Raw genomic sequence first — 17,165 nt, 5'->3', positions numbered from 1 at the left:
AGACCGTTGCGATAACAGTGTTTGATTCATAAGCTACTGGGATAAAACTGGGCTATCAATCTTAGAAAATAGCATTAGGAAAACTTTTCATTTCTATAACACATTACAGCTTAAATGCGTTTTCTCATGTCCTATTTCATTTAAAGGCTTCCCAGGCAGCACTAGTGGTAAAGTACCCACCTGCCACTGCAGAAGATATGAGAGGCTTGGTTCGATCCCTGGGTGGGGAAGATCCCCTGGAGTAGGAAATGGCAACCCACTCCAGTATTCTTGCCTGGAGAATCCCATGGATAGAGGAGCCTGGTGGGCTCTCATTTAAACAGAAACTTAAGTGCATGGGCAAATGGTTTTTCTTTATGTTCCATCATCAGGCTGGCTCTGACCCAGGTATGCAGTTTCAGACCTGGGACACTGTCAGAACCACTCTTTGCGGCTTATTGGAGCCCTTGGGTACATAAAGCACCCAGTGCTATACTGAGCACAGAAGGATGTTATGAAAAAAATAGCTTTTATACTTTTGTGGCCACATGTATGTGGTTCTGCTTAAGAATATATTTAAATAAACTTACAGCCAATATAAGGCTTCCCCAGTGGCTCAGTGGTATAGAATCTGCCTGTAATGCAGGAGATGCTGGTTTGATCCTTGAGTTGAGAAGATCCCCTGGAGGAGGGCATGGCAACCCACTCCAGTATTCTTGCTTGGAGAATCCCATGCACAGAAGTAGCCTGGTGGCCTACCATTAATAGGATCTCAAAGACTCGGACACTACTGAAGCGACTGAGCATGCATGCATAGCCAATGTAATGACAAAGCCTGACAAAAATTACCTTGAAATTCACCTCCTACACGGAATGGGGTTTGTGTGGTGTTCCTGATGACCCTTTGTTTCCACCCAACTCCCATCCAGACTCACCCCTGGTTTTGATCCTGTCTGGTCCTCTCCCAGGATTAGTGTTATAATTGAAAATGTGCCCACAGACATAATCTCTGGATTGGTGGATTTAAACCAAAGCTGATTAGAGAGTTCCAATTGTAAGTGTATGCAAAGAACATATCTCTTTGAAATATATGATTGATAATGAAAAGCGGAGAACCTCAATACTCTGCACGCAGCTTGTGTGGCCTTTGCATGGTTTCACACACATCCTTTGTGTGTCCTGCTCTCAAGCTAGGCTCCTCCTAACCGCACAGTGTCACACTATGTTGGTGTTTTGAAAAAACAGCACATCTGTTTTCCCTTGGGCTGAGCACTGGGCCCTGGGGTTCCGCTCCCTGCCTGTGCCCCCAACCCTATCCTAGCACACTTCTCAGAGTTGCCTTGCTCTGGGGCCTCTCTGGTTGTGAGTGTGCATTCTGAGATAGGAATCTAGGCATGAAGGAAGATTTCTTGTGGAAACAGTGGTAGGTTGATATTTGACTCCAAGAAAATGGTTTGTTTTATAATTATATATATGCGTATATGTGTATGCATGCATGCGTGCTTAGTCACTTTAGTCCTGTCTGACTCTTTGTGACCTTATGGACTTTATAGCCAGCCAGGCTCCTCTGTCCATGGGATTCTCCAGGCAAGAATACTGGAGTGGGTTGCCATGCCCTTCTCCAGGGGATCTTCCCTATGTACGTCTATATAATTCTGTAAACTTTTCCTTCATACACACGTTTTCTGTCAAAGTTTCCTTGGCTCGCAGGTCTCTCGGGGAGGCTGAGCGTTCCTAGAAGCACCTCGTGGCATTGCCTGCATCCTCATGGATACTGCCATGATGGAGAATGTCAGAGGCCCATGTGCACCATTGGTGTGCACCCTTCAGAGGCTTTCTGGTGGAGGGCTTACCCTGTCCTTGTCTTGTCTTCCAACCCTAAGGGTCCTTCTTTGTTCCATTGCCGCCCTGGGTGACATCTTTTCCCCTTAAGCTGGATTTCCCTTGTCCTGGTGTTACTGGACCAAACTTGGGTTTACTCACTGGCACTCCGTAAAGCCGATCTATTGACACTGGGTTGTGGTGAAGGAAAGTAGTGTTTATTGTAAGGCGCCAACACAAGGAGGATGGGTGGTTTTGCTTGAAAATCCTGAACTCCCCAAAGCATTTTTAAGTGCCAGGTGAGAGAGGGGTGTTTCAGGGTATGTGATCAACTGCTGTTCAATTATCTGGTTGGTTGATGGTGGTCAGTCATTTGGTGGCAGAAGGTCTGGGGGCTATGTGCTCATGATCATCAAGTAGCAATTTCTTCCATTTGGTGGTGGTTTTAGTATCTAAAAAACTCAGAAAGTATGCTTGAGATACTGTTATCTGGGTACTACAAAGAGAAACTACAGCAGAGGATAAACGGTATGGGGCGGGAGGGGGGTCTGTCCCTGGGAGTACTCCATAGGGTCCTTCTTGGTTACACTGGTAGTTTGAGTGTATGGCAGGTATATTATAGTCCTCTCCCTTCTCCTCCCATTGTTTAGTTGAATTATTTTTCTTTGTCAGAGCATATAGCAGTTATATGAGTCTCCTCCCTTTTGAAACCTTTTCCGGTCTTAATTAACTCTAATCCATCATGTTGGAGAGCACAGGGCAAAGGAAAGAGTCCCGCATCAGGGAGCTTGGACCCTCTAGCCAGCCGTCCATCCAAGACTTGGGGCCCTTTTGCCCAGACCTGTCACTCACCAGCTATGAACCCACTTGCCTCTCCTACCTGTCCTACTTCCAGCCTTCACCTGTAAACAGGGAAATTGGGGGAGTCTTTTTCAGATCTTCTGGGTGAAATCCAGAAATCTATGTCTACCACCTTTCCCCTGATTTACTGGACTTGACTTATTGTTCTTCAGTCACTCAGACGTGTCCGACTCTTTGCAACCTCGTGGACTGCAGCACGCCAGGCTTCCCTGTCCTTCACCATCTTCTGGAGCCTGCTCAAACTCATGTCTATTGAGTGGGTGAGGCCATCCAACCATCTCATCCTCTGTTGTCCCCTTCTCCTCCTGCCTTCAGTCTTTCCCAGCATCAGGGTCTTTTCCAATGAGTCAGTTCTTCACATCAGGTGGCCAGAGTATTGGAGTTTCAGCTTCAGCATCAGTCCTTCCAATGAACACCCAGGACTGATCTCCTTTAGGATGGACTGGTCAGATCTCCTTGCAGTCCAAGGGACTCTCAAGAGTCTTCTCCAACACCACAGTTCAAAAGCTTCAGTTCTTCACTGCTCAACTTTCTTTATAGTCCAACTCACATCCATACATGACTACTGGCAAAAACATAACTTTGACTATACGGACATTCCATTTAAAGTTACTATAAATGATTGGTTGTATTCCCTGTGTTGTATATATCTTTGTAGCTTATTTATTTTATACATAGTAGTTTATACCTCTTAATCCCTTACCCCATCTTGCCTCTACCTCCTCCCTCTCCCCGCTGGTAACCACTAGTTTGGACCCTCCAAGTCCAAATGGCATTGTAATTATTGTAAATGGCATTATTTCATTCTTTTTTTTTTTTTTTATGGCTGAAAAGGATTCTGTTGTATATATGCACCACTTCTTTATTCATTAACCTGTTGATGGACACTTAGGTTGCTTTCACATCTTGGAAATTTGCAAACAGTGCTATGAGCATTGGGGTGCTCTATGTTTTAAATTAGTGCTTTTGTTTTTTTTTCAGATAGATACCCAATAGGGGAATTCCTGAATCATATGGTAGTTCTATTGTTAGTTTTTTGAGGAATCTCTAAACTGTTTTTCATAGTGGCTGCACCAATTTACATTGCCACCAACAGTGTTTGAGAGTTCCTTTTTCTACACATCCTCACCAACATTTGCTATTTGTGTTCATTTTGATGATAGCCATTCTAATAGGTGTAAGGTGACACCTCATTGTGGTTTTAATTAGCATTTCTCTGATGATTAACAATTCTGAGCATCTTTCCATGTGCCTGTTGACCATCTGTATGTCTTCTTTGGAAAAAAAATGTCTATTCAAACCTTATGCCCATTTTTTATATTTGGTTGTTTATTTTTTTTGATGTTGAGTTACATGAGCTATTTATATATTGTGGATATTAACTTCTTACCAGTCATATTATTTGCAAATATCTTCTCCCACTCAGTAGTTGTCTTTTCATATCATTGATGGTTTCCTTTGCTGTGCAAAAGCTTTTAAATTTAATTAGGTCCATTTGTTTATTTTTGCTTTTATTTCCTTTGCTTTAGGGGACAGATCCCCAAAAATATTGTTACGATTTATGCCAAAGAGTGTTCTGCCTATGTTTTCTTCTAGGCATTTTATGGTTTTGGTCTTACATGTAGGTCTTTAATCCATTTTGAGTTTATTTTTATATACGGTGTTAGAAAGTGTTCTCATTTCATTCTTTAACATAATATCTCTTAATTTCAAGTTCTTTTTCATAACCTTGCATTTGTACTCTCCTCCCATCACAATTACTGTTTTTAATATCATGTTTTACATCAAATTGTTTTTTGTGTCCCTTAACTGCTTATTGTGGATATGGTGATTTTAATATTTTTGTCTTTTAACCTTCCTACTAGCTTTGTGTATGTATAGTTTTGTATCTTTACTATATGTTTGCCTTTACTGATGAGGCTTCTCTTTTGTAATGTTCATGTTTCTAGTTTTAGCTTTTTCTTTTTAACTTTAAAGAGGTTCCTTTATCATTTTTTGTAAAACTGGTTTGGTGGTGCTGAACTCTTTTAGCTTTTGTTTGTCTGTAAAGATTTTGATTTCTCCATCAAGTCTGAATTGGAACCTTGCGAGTAGAATATTCTTGGTTATAGATTTTTCCCTTTTGTTACTTTAAATATATCATGCTATTCCCTTTTGGTCTGTAGAGATTCTGCTGAAAAATAAGGTAATAGCTTTATGGGAGTTTTCTTGTATATTATTTGTTGCTTTTCCATTGCAGCTTTTAATATTCTCTCTTTAATTTTTTCCATTTAAATTACAGTGTGTTTTGGTATGTTTTTCTTTGACCCCATCCTGAATAGAAGTCTCTATGCTTTCTGGACTTGGGTGACTTTTTCCTTTCCCATGTTAGGGAGTATTTCAGCTATAATGTCTTCAAATATTTTCTCAGGTCCTCTCTCTCTCTCCTCCTTCTGGGACTTCTATAATGTGAATGTTGGTATGCTTGATGTTGTCCCAGACAGTCTTAAACTGTCTTTTCTTTTTTTCTGTTCCGCTTCAGTAATTTCCACTACTCTGGTCTTCCAGACCACTGATCCATTTTCCTATATCTTGTAGTGTACTGTTAATTCTTTCTAGTTTACTTTTCATTTCTGTTATTGTATTCTTCATTTCTGTTTAGTTGTTCTTTATATTTTCTGACTCTGTTAAAAACTTCTAACTTCTTGTTCTGTGCATCCATTCTTCTCCCAAGTTCTTTGATCATCTTTATGGTTATTCTTGGAAGAGGCATGGCAACCCACTCCAGTACTGTTGCCTGGAAGGTGTGGAGAGAGGAGCCTGGAAGGCCTCAGTCCAGAGGGTTGCACAGAGTTGCACACGAGGGAAGTGACTTAGCATGCACTCAGGATCATTACCTTGAACCTTTTACTGGGTAGACTGCCTAGCTCCACTTCACTTCATTCTTCTTCTGGGCTTCTCTTCTTTATGGAACATGGTCCTCTTTCGCCTTTCCCCCTAGCTTGCTGTTTTGATTTTTATGTATCTGGTGGTTGTGTTTCCCAGCCTTGGAGAAGTGGCCAGCTGTAGGAGATGTTCTGTGTCCCAGCAGTGCATTGCCCTCTTGTTGCCCAAGCAGTATGCTCTAGGGCTTCCTTCTATGAGGGCACCTTGGGTCCTTCTATTGTGGGGGGGCTGACTCTGTGGGTAGTCTGGTAGGCTTGGTTGGCTCCCAGTTTGATTGGTTGCCAGGATCTGCCTTGTATGAAGGCTGCAGGCTACTTGTTGGCAGAGGCCAGGTTATGGGGTGACTGACTGCCAAACCCAGGAGGGCCCCAGGGACACTGCTGGCCCACTGAGGGGTGGGGTCATGGTTTGGAGACTCTGGGGCAATTGCCACTTCGTTGGTGGGTGAAGCCAGGACCTGGGGTTAGTGCTGGGTCTGCTGGTGGGCAGAGCTTGTCTTGAGTCTGGTTGTAGGGCCCGGCACGCGCTGAAGTGGCGTTGGACTGTTGGTATGTGGGGGTCAGCTACTAGACATAGTTGGGTACAGGATCTGGGGTGTCCTGCTAGTGGGTGGGGCCAGAGTCCAGTCGGCCCCAGTGGGCAGGTTGGTTCCTCGGGCCCTGAGGCTGTGGTTTTCTTGTGTCTGGTGTCTGTCCCCTGGTGGGTTAGGCTGGTCTGGAGGCTAGAGCAGGCTCCTTGGAGGGCTAGGCTGGCGTCCAGGGACTGTTGCCTGCCCACTGGTAGGTGGTTCTGAGTCCTGGGCCCTCCAGGGGACAGGCCGTGTCCAGAAGTGTCTGTGGCTCAAGGAGTCTTGAGGCAGCTTGTTCGCTGGTGAGTGAGGCTATGTCTCTGCCCAGTTAGTTGCTTGGCGTGAGGCATCTCAGCTCTGGTGCCTGTAGGCTGTTGGGCCAGCGCAGGGCTGGGTCCTGGGGCTAGTGAGCTAGAGGGAGGATTCTACAGTGGCTGGTGCTGGCACCAGTGTCCAGACAGTAGAAGAAAGAGCTCACCCCAAACACCTACCACCAGTGTCTGTGTTCCCAGGGTGAGCTGCAATTGTCTCCTGCCTCTTTAGGAGACTCTCTGAGAATCAGCAGGTAAGTCTGACCCAGGCTCCCGTGAAATCACTGCTTCTACCCCAGGACCCAGAACACGTGAGATTTTGTGTGAACCCTTTAAAAGCAGAGTCTCTACTACCCCAGCTCTCTGAGATGCCCTGCTGGCCTTTCAAAGCCAAGTGCTCTGGGGGCTCATCTTCCCAGGCAGGGCCCTCGGACTAGGGAGCCTGATTTGGGGCTCAGACCCCTCACTCCTTTGGGAAAACCTCTGCAGTTGTGATCACAACCTTCTCCAGCTTGTGTGTTACCCACCCAGGATGGGAGGAGGGACTTGACTATGTCACGAGTCCGTCCCTCCCTAGCTGTCTTGTGGTATTTCGTTCTTTATGTCTTCTAGCTGTGGGAGGTATTTTTCATTGCTGATTGTCCCATAAATATAGTTGTGATTTTGGTGTGCCCACGAAGGGAGGTGAGCTCAGGGTCCTTCTGCTCCGCCATCTTGACTGATCTCTCTCTACTGTCTTTTTCCTTTTATTAGTTCTTGCTTAAATAAAGTTAGTTGGACATGATTCACCTTTTTAATAAAGCGTTTGTTTATTTGGCTGCATCGAGTCTTAGTTGTGGCATGTGGGATCTCTAGCAGACTCTCTAGCTATAAATCACGGGCTTAGTTGTTACCCTGCATGTGGGATCTTCGTTCCCTGACCAGGGCTGGAACCCATATCCCCTGCATTGCAAGCTGGATTCTTACCCACGGGACCACCAGGGAAGTCCCAGACACAATTTACTTTGAATAAGCCGTGTAGGCTCCCTCCATTTGTAAGTGTTCATATAACATCCCTGTGATTAACCTTTGGCAGCTCATCTGGTGTGTGTGTCCTGCACATTGATTTGCAGTTGCTAGGCTTCAATTTGCAGGAAGGATCTATTTCCCTTTTTAGAACCCGGGAGGGTGCTTTTGTGTTTCCAGTCTGTTGGAGTATCTCCTGTTCTCCCAGATTTCTTAAAGAACACCTCAGCAATTGTCTGATCTCATTTTCACGTTCCTTCAGTTAATAAGTGAATTAAAGCCAATTTATTATCCAAGATTGCCTCATTTGTTTCAAAATAGCCTGTGTACAGAGGAAGCTCTATTCCCTTAGTGAGCGTTAACTCAAGGTTTAAAACCCATTCTAGAGAAAAACAGACTCATCTAGTTTGTTTTTGCTATTAAACACGTTTTTAAAAAAGGAATCGGCCTTTGGATATTGATGGAAGTTGAGAAAAATAGCTCAAAGACTGAAAAGGTAAATGAAGAGAGAGAGGGGCAAAACCCTTGATTCTGAGTGTTCAGAAAAAAGTGTGAAATGTCATTCTTTCCCTTAAGAGTTCCCTTAAGGAACATGAGAAAGTTTTCAAAGCAGTGGCTGGTTGAGGCATGCACATGGCAAGGATTTCTGTACCTCTAGGGGAAAATATAGATCAATTAAAATCTTCAGGAGTTTCTTATATTTGTTGGAAATTGCTTACAGACGTGTGATATCTTCTGATAATTTGGGAATTTCCATGAACTTCTGTGCTTTCATAGTCACCCATTTATTTTCTCTCTGCTGCCTTCTACCCTATTAGGAAGATAACAAGAGAAACAACAACAACAACACAAAACTAAGTCTGAAGCAGCGGACTGTTGGAAACACTGAGTAACATGAGTAACACTGTTCAGGAAAATTGTAAGATGCTATTAGAATAAAACGATGTCTTCCAGTGCCCAAGAACTTGAGGAAAGAAGCAAATTTTTTGAGCCTGTGTCACCACTAATCACAAACTCTGATGGGCTTTTGAAAATACACGTCAGTGATTTTATCATATCTTCAGAACCGTCCATCAAGGTATGGGGATTATGCCCTTTATTTCTTTATTTTCGGCTGTTCTGGGTCTCTTGCTCCCCGCGGGCCACTTTCTAGGTGTGGTGCACAGGCTTCTCATTACAGTGGCTTCTCTTGTTGAGGAGCATGCACTGGAGTGTGCGTGGACTTAGTAACTGTGTCTTGTGGGTTTACTTGCCCTGAAGCATGTGGGATCTTCCCAGATCAGGGGTCACACCCATGTCCCCTGCATTGGCAGGTGGATTCTTAAGCACAGGGCCACCAGGGAAGTCCCTATGGCTGTTTTATACACAAACAAACTGAAGCATAAGTGGGCTGAGTCACTTTCTCATGTCACCCAGATGGGAGCTGACAGAATCCAGCTCTTGTCTGTGCAGCCAGATCCTCTCTGTGAGTCTTGAACTGGGAACCTCATACCTGACAGACGAGGTTAGTCATCCTTGGAGGAAACAGGGCTTGTCTGTAGACATCGTGGCTCCAAGGTGACATGGCTGCAATGTCCGGAAGGCAGGACTGGAATGTGCTCATAAATACAAAACTGACATCTTACACACCGTGTGGGTCTAATCTGGAGAAAGATGCTAACACAGAGGTGCTCCCCCACTGGGGAGCGGGGAACACTGACCAGGAGCACAGAGGACGAAAGCACTGTTTTCACCCTCCTGGGCTGGGGGAGAGGGTGGGGACCGGTGGGAACCTTCCTGTCTGCAGGGCATCGTGGTCCATGTGAGGCCAGATGTGGCTCAGAGCAAAGCTCTCGAGGGCCTCTCTGTTGTGAGGAGATTGTTAACAGCCTCCAGCTGAGAAAACCAAGTTCAAAGAAGGTTTACTTTGACAAGCCAAGGAGCTCTGACGGGCAGAGGTAGGTTCAGACTCTCTTTTTTAAAAAAGTATTTATTTTATTTATTTTTGGCTGCGCTCAGTCTTTGTTGCTGCACGTGGGCTTTCTCCAGTGTCCGGGAGCGGGCCGACTCTGTAGTTGTGGCGCTGGAGCTTCTCATGGCAGAGGCTCCTTCTGTCAGAGAGCATGGCCTCCAGAGTGCAGGGCCTCAGAGGCTGCAGCACGCTGTCTCAGGAGCTGCAGCTCCCCGGCTCTAGAGCACTGACTCAGTAGTTGTGGCCCATGGGCTTCGTTGCCCTACAGCATGTGGGATCTTCTAAGACCAGGGATTGCACCCACGTCCCCTGCATTGCCAAGCAGATTCTTATCCACTGTACCACCAGGGACGTCCCAGACTCTCTTGAGAATGTCATTCTTCCTCTTGCAAGTCTTGTCATTCCTGGGATGCTGAGCCTCATGAATGACTGACTGTGGGGCCTGGTCCCGTGGGTGGCTTGAACTCCTGTGTGTGCCTGCTGGGCCAGTGCATCCCTCGATGCACACGCAGCTCTCTGGGAAGCCTGGATTGCAGGAATGATTCCCTGGGTGACCTGGCTCTGTGCTGGCCTGGCCTGACTGTGATATCTGGGGGTGTCATCACCATGCTCTGAATGCCAGCCTCCAGGGGAGCAGCCAGCATCTCCGGCTCTTTGCCCTGCTTGGCAGATGGTCCTGATCTGAGAGTTTTCTGTGATACCCCCCCTGATAGTAGTGACTGGTGGAGACACTAGAATCTCATCTTTATAAAAAAAAAATCACAAAATATATCTCATTTTGAGAACAAAAGCTTTCAAAAGGAGTTGAGTGAAGATGTTTAGTTGCTTTCCATGGTATGGAAACATATTGATATAACCAAAGCACACTTGAGATATTTAAGCATCAAAGCATCCATGGAGACTTATGCTTAAGAGTAAAATGTATTGCTTTGTTCGAATTGATTCCAGAGTGAAGAGGCACTCCAAAGGCAAGAAGACACAAGGATTCTGTATAATTAGTTTGTGCTGTGTGAATGTAAATGGGTACTTGAAAACAGTTTGCTCTCTTAAACATCCTAAGTATTCCCCACTTCTGTCTTCCAGAAAGTAGGACTGTTTAAACAAACCCCTTCTGTGTAGGGGGTGCAGAGGTTAACTCCAGTCCAGCCCCTGCCTAGTTTTCATCCACTCCAAATGCTAATGGCGTTTGAATCAATCGGAAAGATTTGAGCTTCCTGGATGGAGAGATGGCCTCTTAAAACTTGGATGCTATATATAGTATCTCAATATGAAGTGAGACTAGAAAAGTTTTATGAGAGAAGAATCCTCAGGTGCAGATGAAAGACAATCATATTCTGCTGTAAAATATTTCCTTACATCTAAGACCCAGTTAAGTGACAGGTCACCCTCAGCACCCTCCCCCATGCTCACAGTGGCTTAGAGAATCTTTATAACATAGGGATCATTTAATTTCTTCACACCAGGGCATCAAGTATTTCCACACTCCACTGGGGTGTGGAAAAAAATACCAAATTTCCTCTCGTTTTCTAGTAGGAAACCATAGAGCAGACATTTGCTGCTTATATCATTTTTAAGGACAGGTATTTAAAGTGGCACAAACCTTTGATATGGGCTTAAATTCTGAGTATTATAAAAATTTAGTGCGAAGTAGAGACTCCCTTGAAAGACAGGCTACTACTTATGTGTGAAGTGCTGACAACTTAAGAGCATTTTTTAATAAACACATCTCAAATTTGGCATGCAAGACGGGGCATTTAGAAAGCCATGAAAATAAGCCAGTGCATAAAATACAGCATTAAAAAGGTAACTGTGAACTTTACAGATGGACAAGTCTGAGCAAAGCTCTCTTTTGTTAGGGTGGATGTGAGAGCTTACGGTTCTTTGCTGCAAAAATAAGAACAGAAACTTGTTTTGAAGTAACAGCTACAGAGAGGGCTCCTTCTGGTTCATCCATATTTTATTAGGGTGGCAGTTAAAAAATTCATTAGCGACACCCATCTGGAGCTAACAGCACTCTTGAGGGGGTTCAGATGGTGATCGGATTTTTGAGTCGCACTTTGCATGGAAAGAAAAAGACAATCGTTTATGAGAATTAATAGTGCTGTGGAGAGAGGCTGCACAGTGATTTCAGAGCAAACCCTTTCACAGGCTTTATGAGTCTCTAGTTGCTAAATTCCTCTACTACTTGCTTCACCTGGAGGAAGGAGATCCAGGGGTAAAAAGGAAAGAAAAGAGAACTCAGGACATTGGATCAGAGAGTTGGGCAGGTATTGGCCAACGAGAGTGGGTGGGTTAAGTGTCTAGGGATACCATGCTAGATGCCGTGTGTATTGGCCTCCAAGAACCTCCTCCTGCTCTGGTTTATCTTTACCTTAGTTCTGTCTACAGGGCTTCCCTGGTGGCTCAGATGGTAAAGAATTTGCCTGTAGTGCAGGAGACCTGGGTTCAATCCCTGAGTCGGGAAGATCCCTTGGAAAAGGGAATTGGTTGCCCACTCCAGTATTCTTGCCTGGAAAATTCCATGGACAGAGGAGTCTGGCAGGCTGCAGTCCATGGGTTGAAAAGAGACACGACTAAGCGACTAACACTTTCATTTTCACTGCCTACAGGGGGCCATGTCCAGGTGCCTTGGCTTTAAGATGGTATTTTTGCTTTATTCCTGAATTGCAAATAAAAATAGCTTTTGAATGATTACTCTGTGCCGGGCTCGGCAGAGGGCAGTGAAACGCATAACCTCCTCTATTGTCTCGGCAATGCCATGAGGTGGAGCCCCAGGTGACAGACCAGATAACACAAGCGGCAGAGTCGCAAGTAACCCAACCCAGCACTCACTTGGAAGTGGCAGAGAGAAATTTTAAATGCAGGTTTTCTGTCTTCAGAGCCCATACCATTTCCTACTGAAAAACACATGTCCATAATTTGTGTGTGGGTATGTACATGCTTTTTAAATAAGCTTTTTATTTTGGAATATTTATAGATTTATAGGAAAGTAGTAAGGATAATACAGTTTCCTTCACCCAGGTTTCTGTATGCTAACATATATCGTATGTTATAATATATATTATATATTTGCTGTTGTCTAGTTGCTAAGTTATGTATGCCTGACTCTTTGTGACCCCATGGATTGTAGTCCACCAGGCTCCTCTGTCCATGGAGTTTTCCAGGCAAGAAGACTGGAGTAGGTTGCCATTTCTTCCTCCAGGGGATCTTCCCAACCCAGGGATCGAACCGGCATCTCCTGGGTCTCCTGCATTGGTATATGAATTCTTTACCACTGTCCCACCTGGGAAGCCCTGTATGTGATAGGATAATTAAAACTAAAAAATTAACATTGGTACAATGAGCTAACCTACAGCTTTTATTGAGTTTCATCAACTTTCCACGAATATCCTTTCGTTGTTCCCAGATCTGATCCAGGATCCCACACTGCATGGTGCATGTGTGGGTTTGACCCTAAAACACCAAAGTGGGCTGAATGTTGAAGCATATTTGGGCCCTGCCATCCTGACTGCAGACGGGGGAAGTGAGAAAGCTGCCGGCATCCCAGGCCTTCCTCATGGGTGGTCATGTCGGGGGCCAGGGGCGTGGGTGGGCGGGGGCCAGGGGCGCGGGTGGGCGGTGCCCAGGCCTCCCATTGTCTTATAGAAAGTGGAAACCCTATGTGGGGGAGAAGATTTAGAACAGATGGAGACAAGTTTTAAATACAGATCACACTTGGTCCGCATGTAGTGGGCAACAACTACAGCTGCATTTCAAGAAACGAAAGAGGAAGATTCTGCAAAGAAACATGATCTACAGTGCTGTGAATAAGTTCATGATAGGCTTGAACTCCCAAGTGTTCCAGGAGGTTATTCAGGACTCCCCCATAAAGCAGAGGCTCCCAGTCCCACTGCCTACGGGGTCACTTAGGGAGCCTCCAAAGGACTCAGGCCTGAGTCCTTCTCCCCAGCTCTGTGATGTCATCAGCCTGGGTTGTGGCCTGGACTGTGGAATTTTTAAAAGATGCCATTTAAAAGTGACTCTAATGTGCAGCCTTGTTTGGGAGCCACTGATCCAAAATCTCAGCATTTCAGCTGCAAAACTAAAGCCAAGGATAGCGGTGACAGCAGCTGGACACACAGGCTGTGTTGGTGTAAGTGGTGTCCCCCACCCAACACCTTCTGGAATCACCAGTGGCTTCCCTCCCTTCTGGTTCTTTCTCTCCTGACCCCTCCCCTCCTTCCAGAATTCCTCCTTAACTGGCGCTGTCCTTTCTCCAGGCTCTTCTGTTCTCATCCATTCCTCTTCTCTCCAGCACAGGTCCCTGCCTCGTACTGCCTCCATCTGGAAGCCCCCCAGGCTTGCCCACAGCCTGCCATCCCTTCTTCCCCAGTGGCCTTGCCTGCCAACTCTCAGTGACCCTGAGAAAGAATTGTGCCATTCCCGTATACTTGCTGTTCCCTCTACCTGCAGATTCTTTACTGACTGAGCCACCAGGGAAGCTCGTGTCTACATATAATCTACATTCCCATACATACTTGTGTGTGTACATGTACACATGCATGTGTCTTTTTATTACACTCTAACATGTGTGCACCCATAAGTACGCATGTGCACACACACACACACACACACACACACACACACACACACCCCCTGTTCCTCCCTGCCCACTGATGACGCTGTTGAAAATATACTTCCTGTTGGACTTCTGATTTTAGCCCCTGATTTAAGCTTAGGTTCTTGAGGATGAGGCTGGCTTGTGTTAGGTATGGGGAGTTTTATATGGATATGTGTATAATGGTAGAAGCTGACAAGGAAAAAGAAAGACATTTTTGACCTAATGGATATTTTTAAAAATGTAGACATCTTGGTAAACTAGTTAGGATGATTCTGAAGGATTCTTTGTAGAAAGATTGAGAATATCATTTATCTGGCCCTGAAATATTTCTTTGCCTAAATGTTTCTTGGGGACTTCGCTCATGGTCCAGCGGTTAAGAATCTGCCTTGCAATTCAGGGGACGTGGGTGCGATCCCCGGTCGCGGAACTAAGATCTCACATGCCACGGAGTGACTGAGCCTGTGTGCTGCACTAGCCCATGCTGCAGTGGAGAGAGAGCCCAAGCAACGCAGTGAAAGATCCTTCATGACCTCATGAGGAGCCCATGTGCCACAGCTAAGACCTGGCACAGACAAAGAGCTAGTCCTGCTGCAGCTGGATGCAGCGGCTGGCTCCATCCTGCCACCTGCCTCAACAGAGGGTGGTGGAGGGTGGGCAGTGTGCCCATAATGCTCAGAAGAAAGTGTTCTCCCTGCCCGTTGTCGCCAAGAATCCTGGAGTGGCTGTGGCGCAGAGCGGGATGCAGACATCAGGAGGACGGTGCCTCCTGGCGCGGTGCCCCCCTGCTGTGTGGAGGAAGCTACGGGCTTCCTTTGCCCTGGGTTTGGGGCCTCCTAACTGCTGTCCTTGTGTCCTTTCTTGTTCCTGTCTGGTCTCTCCTCCACAGAGGGAATCTTGGAAAACATGCAGATCAGATCCCGCGTCTTTCCATCCAGAGATCACTCTCAGGACAAAGAGCTAGTCCTGCTGCAGCTGATGCAGCGGCTGGCTCCATCCTGCCACCTGCCTGTCACCAGGGTCCCCCACCTGCCCTTGCAGCTCTGCCCCTTCCTCTCTCAGGATCTTCCCAGCAGCCTCCCCCATGGCCTCCCTGCCGCCCGCTCACTGTCAGATCCCATCTAAATGTCACTCCAAGACCCCACTGACCAAGCCAGGGCTCTGTTACATGGCCGGGCACCGCCAGGCTGCCCGTCCCCCTCCCCGTCTCTGTTCCTCCGTGTGCTTGCGTGGTCGCCAGGAGGCGCTCCCAGGAGGACGGGGGCCCTGAGCGCTCACCATGCTCCCTCAGGACAGGGTCTGGTTCCTCCGAGAGGCAGGCGCTCAGAGGGGCGAGACGTGGGCGAGGTTTAGGGAGGTGCCCCTGAGGATAGAGGAGGGGGCAGGGAAGCCTTCCAGGAAGACCGGGAAGGAATGAGTCTCACTGCCCAGGAGGTTCTGATCAGGCTGACGGGGGGCTCTTGGGCCCAGGTTGCTTGTAAGAGTTGTCCTGTCTCCCCCGGAACGGTCTGTGTTCACCCTATCCTTCCTTTAACTCCAGGAGGTGAGTTTTGGGGTAGCACATACAGTGAGGAGTACTCTGGAGCTAAGAGAGCCCTCTGCTTTGCTGAAAGGCAAAGAACTGTCAGGTTAACCAGCTGAGCCAACTGGGCAACTCCACTGCGTGTGTGCTCAGGTGCTTCAGCCGTGTCCGACTCTGTGTGACCCCCTGGACTGTAGCCCGCCAGGCTCCTCTGTCCCTGGGATTCTCCAGGCAAGAATACTGGAGTGGGTTACCATGCCCTCCTCCAGGGGATCTTCCTGACCTAGGGATCGAATTCATGTCTCCTGCATTGGCAAGTGGGTTCCTTACCACTAGCGCCACCTGGAAGCTCCAGATAACTCCACTAGTTAACTTCAAATGGAATTCTCTGTTCTCTGTGGTTGAGTAGTCATTCCATCTTGGGACGGTTTTTGTACACGACTTACATCCCGTGCCGGATCGTAAGCAATCTGGGGGCGGGGGTGGTGTCTTGCCCTTGTCTGCATCCCCATCCAGTATCCTGTGTTCAGTGAGGACTGGTTTTGTTGGCGTGGATCGCACAATTAAAATGGAAGCGCAGTAAAGCTTGATTTATTTTTCTCCAGCACTTGTCTCGCTCACCAGATTCTTACTACAGTGACCCCGAGGCACTTCCAAATCCCCAGGTGCCCTCTGAACTGTCTGAGAAAGAGGAACTTGTGCTTAATGTATATGATTGGATTCTGGTTCTTGGAAAACGAGTTAATCCTCAGGCTTGTGTGGTTTCTTTATGATCCAGAACCTTTGGTTAATCTGAACATTTTATAAAAGTCTATGCCTTGACCGTGACAAATAGGATTAAAATTCCTTCCATGAAAAGAGTATATTCACTTATGTTTCCACTGTACACTTACACACAGGTTGTGTTTTGTGAAGTCATCATGTTGTATTTCTCTCACTATTCTACACATCCTCAACAGTGCCTCCGAGTCCCTGTGTTTCCCCTTCAGGAAGCAGAACTGCTTTCCCCACGGGGCCTTAGCATCACCAAGCAACTTTCCCAAACCCACATGAGCATTTTGTGTAGATTTTAACTTGGGTATTGGCTTTAAGGTCTTCCAAGGAAATTAATGAGTATGTTTTCTTAAACTGCGTAGTTTAGATTTCCTAGTCAAAAATGAATATGATTTGGTCAATGTATATTAGATGCCTTCTCTGTATACTAGGATTTGGCGGGGGGCTGTTGTAAGGATCTCATGGAGCTTATTTATAGCATAAATTGAGAACAGTTTATATACACCAAAGAGAATAACTGACAGAGCTGGGTGTTAATAAATAGGGAAGAGGAGTGATGTGGACTCTTGGTGAAGGCCTGTGAGCTGGGTAATCTGGATGAGGTAGCTGATGGGGGAGGGGTTGGATGGATAAAGGGAGAGTCTTAGAGGTGGGGCAGGCAGGATCCTTGCTGACAGGGCTGGTGACATTGGTTTCTCCAATTTTCTGCATAAATTATGTAAGCAGATGCTCCTGGGTAACTTATCTGGGCTGTGTGTGGGAGCCCCGTGACACCTGGGCCGAGTCGAAGTCCTCATCCTTCCCTCCCTTCAGTCTCAGAGCTCACTGGGTGGATAGGGTGGATTTGAGAT

At 46.3% G+C, this 17,165-nt stretch overlaps 1 protein-coding gene across 3 annotated transcripts in view; it reads left to right on the top strand.

The window, feature by feature from the left end:
• DISC1 (DISC1 scaffold protein) overlaps positions 1 to 17,165 on the top strand; it is a 388,287-nt gene that overhangs the window by 46,175 nt on the left and 324,947 nt on the right. For 2 of the 3 annotated variants that reach the window (XM_061161490.1, XM_061161489.1), the window contains exon 2: positions 8,289 to 8,548. The exons of the other annotated variant lie outside the window; for it this stretch is intronic. The gene's annotated coding sequence lies outside the window, so the exon portion shown is untranslated. The remainder of the gene's footprint in view (positions 1 to 8,288; positions 8,549 to 17,165) is intronic. 3 annotated transcript variants of the gene reach the window in all.

The sequence above is a fragment of the Dama dama genome, chromosome 15 (assembly GCF_033118175.1).
Source record: "Dama dama isolate Ldn47 chromosome 15, ASM3311817v1, whole genome shotgun sequence".
Lineage (NCBI taxonomy): Eukaryota > Metazoa > Chordata > Mammalia > Artiodactyla > Cervidae > Dama > Dama dama.
Note: the sequence above shows the minus strand (reverse complement) of the source record. Positions and strands in the feature narration are given on the sequence as shown.